Source organism: Coenobita brevimanus, chromosome 95 (assembly GCF_032717465.1).
Source record: "Coenobita brevimanus isolate Jiangsu-jjx chromosome 95, ASM3271746v2, whole genome shotgun sequence".
Lineage (NCBI taxonomy): Eukaryota > Metazoa > Arthropoda > Malacostraca > Decapoda > Coenobitidae > Coenobita > Coenobita brevimanus.
This window is the reverse complement of record NC_137048.1, coordinates 4109987-4113257: the sequence shown is the minus strand read 5'-3', so window position 1 is coordinate 4113257 and position 3271 is coordinate 4109987. Positions and strand designations below refer to the sequence as shown.

At 41.5% G+C, this 3271-nt stretch overlaps 1 non-coding gene across 1 annotated transcript; it reads right to left on the bottom strand.

Moving 5' to 3' along the window:
• Positions 1 to 3197: 3197 nt before the first annotated feature.
• On the bottom strand, positions 3198 to 3271 carry TRNAG-CCC (transfer RNA glycine (anticodon CCC)). The gene has a single exon. It is a non-coding gene; the product is annotated as a tRNA-Gly (tRNA).

The window sequence follows — 3271 nt, the reverse complement described above, 5'->3', positions numbered from 1 at the left end:
TCCATACCAAGTATTATTATTATTATTGCATAGACATTCTGTATGAGAGACTGACGTGGATAGTGTACTGTATGTGAGTGCGGTGGAGGGGGGGAAAGGAAGGGGGAGGCCAAGAATGAGATGGAGGGATGGAGTGGAGAGGTATATGAATGAGGGTGATGTGAGCTGAGAGCAGGGCAGTGAAATGGCTGGGGACAGGGCGACATGGAGGCGATTTGTTTCTGGCCACCCCGCACGGGATTAAGGCGTCTGGCAATAGACAGATATAGACAGACATTCCGTATACCACGCACAATATTACTCGTTTAGAATATCATGGCACCTCTCGTGCGCGACTTGTTTTTAATCGTGTAGACTAAGAGCAAAAATTCCCGAGTTCTTGTGCGTCACGTTGCGAAGATATGTCGCGCAGGAAAGGACCGGGAACTACTGGTGACCTTGTCATGATGATGCCACCATAAACTGTGCTTTCTCTGGACTGTCTCGGATTGGAAGAGAAGGTATGGGAGACAGACAAAGGGGAGGTGGACCAATGGAGGTGGATCTCATAAAGGGTGGATGACTAAAGAAATGTGTTGTGAGAAAAAAAACAGGTGGTGGCTTGAGGGAAGTAGAACATATATCACAAGCGAAGCTAAAAGTGAGAATAGAAGAACATATGGTAGACAGACTGGAAGCGGAGGTTATTAAAGGAAGAACGGGGGAGGAACGGTGTAGAAAGGAGAGGAAGGAAACTCTAATAAAAAATAAAAACGTGAGTAATGAGAATGTAACAGCAGAATGAGAAAAAGTAGGAAGTATGAAGAGAGCGACTGAGTGGAAGGGTAATAAGATAAAGTATACGGAGACAACATATAAAGCAAAACAAGCAGAGTAGAAGTGAGGATACTGAGAAAATTGGCGTGGTATGATAGAAAAAAACAAAAACAAAAACAGGAGCAGTGCTGGAGGTATGAGAGTAGAATCTTTAGGCAGCTTACGGATGGTGGGTCTTTTATCTGTATTCAAGTCGGTCTAGGCATTGACCCCGTTTCTTGAAACTCACCATACCTCATACGAAGTAAACATAGCACATCATACTCTCACATATTACTACTGTCTGTATTGCGATAACTAGCATTACTAGAAGCAGTTATAACCACTTCAGTCTGATGAATCATAATTAAATCCCTGCTACCTCCATATAAATTCATTACGTTAGCAGTGACTCTTCAAACTGAGGTTACGTTTTCACTGCGACCTGTCATCCGAAGATGCATAAACTCATCTGGAAGTAGCAAGAAATTTTCAGTAATTGAGTAATCGCTTCAGGGTTACAATACGATGACGGGGCTTCAGAAGCAGGAGTTAAAAGATTTCACTAATTCTAATTCCTGTGTAGAATGGGCGGGGAAGGAAGGTGACGGTTGCAGAATGTCCCCTTTTTAAACCTTACAGTCTTACTGGTTAGTCCTCTCTAAATACCAATGGTCGGTGGACAAATCTATGTCAAGCAAATTATAAATATTCAGAACATGTCAGTCCATTCAGCGGCCCTTCCAAAATGGTTACTCAAAGAAATGAAAGGTGGACAAAGAAGCTAAAATTTTGCGTTGTAATGGAGATTCAGTACTTAACTCCTTCAGCTCGAGGATGTATTTTTGGTACCTCCATCGGCATTACGCAGCTCAGAAGATGCTTTCGAACTGGATGAGTGATTCGGTCTTCACTGACCTCTTCACTAATATTCTTCAACATGAGTAAAATCATATGTCCATGGCCAGAGTAAATTTAAGAAGAGGTCATCCTAGTGAAGGGTAATCACTTAACTGCGGCTAAAAAAAAAAAAAAAAAAAAAAAAAATCTTGCCACAATATAAAGATTATGCTTTGCTTAGGAGAGATAATTTATTACCATATGATGACCATGTTATGCACTGAAGAGTACTTTGTTATAATATGCTGATTATGTTTATGTTTTGGAGAGCTAATTTCTTAATATATATAGAATATGTTATGCTTTGGAGAGCTAATTTGTTAATATATGTAGATTATGCTTTGGAGAGCTAATTTGTTAATATATGTAGATTATGCTTTGGAGAGCTAATTTGAAGCGACAGGGTAAGAAAGTGGCTCATTAAACCCATCAGTTGATGTCCCTCAGCGTTAAAAAAAAAAAAAAAAAATCTGATATTATATAGCTCAAAATATAACATGCTTCATCGGCCACAAGGGACTCGGGAGAAGTGAGTCCCATATGGAAGAGGAGAAGTCTTGCAAAAACTGAGCCATGGACACACCAAAGAGAGGGCGTTTCGTTGATAACGCAGAAGTAATTCTGAAGGGAATTTTAAGGGGTAACCTGTGAGTGCAGGAAAAACTTGAGTTGGATTCATTAACAGACATGAGGATGACATGTATTCTTGTATGTACCAGTGTATTACCCTATACATACATACATACATATATATATATATATATATATATATATATATATATATATATATATATATATATATATATATATATATATATATATATATATATATATATAATGTGTGTGTGTGTGTGTGTGTGTGTGTGTATATATACTGTATAAACCCATTCCCAAGGGAGCATCGGAAGTGCTGTGAGTTTGGTTTAATGACAGCCTGGCTGTGCACAATAACATCAACACCAGTATCCTGGCGCTTGATAAAGCCATACCTCGCCCTGACGTTAAACGAAGCTCGGTTCCCCTGATCTTCTGGGCCGCCGGAGATTGGTCAGCTATCTGCCCCCACTCAGTATGTCGCAGGCAGTAGCAGGAGACGTGGCGTCCATCGTTGCTGATCGTCGACTCCGTCCTCCTCCTCCCTCTCTCTGTTGGTTCTGGTGGTGAACAGACAAGGAAAGTAAGCTCCAACAAATGTTGGGGTTACTACCACCAAGTCAGAAGGAAGGAGAGTTGCAGGGGAAGAATCAGTTGGTGAGGAAGTGAATTTTAGTTGATGGAATAGGCGTCGGAGCTTAACCCAACATGCGTGGGCAGTTATTTGGGCAGTTGCATTGGGAAGGGGACAACACAAACATACAAGAATGGTGAACAGACAAGGAAAGTAAGTTCCCAAATATTCCCCCGGAATACGACATGCAACCGTCGATTTTACATCCGGGTACCTATTTTTAGTTCTAGGTACGAACAGGCTAGGGCAAAGGAGACCTTGCCTAAAGGTCTCGTGGTCGACCCGGGAATCGAACCCGGGAACTCTCGCTTGGGAGGCGAGTGTGCTACCGTTACACCATCGTCCACC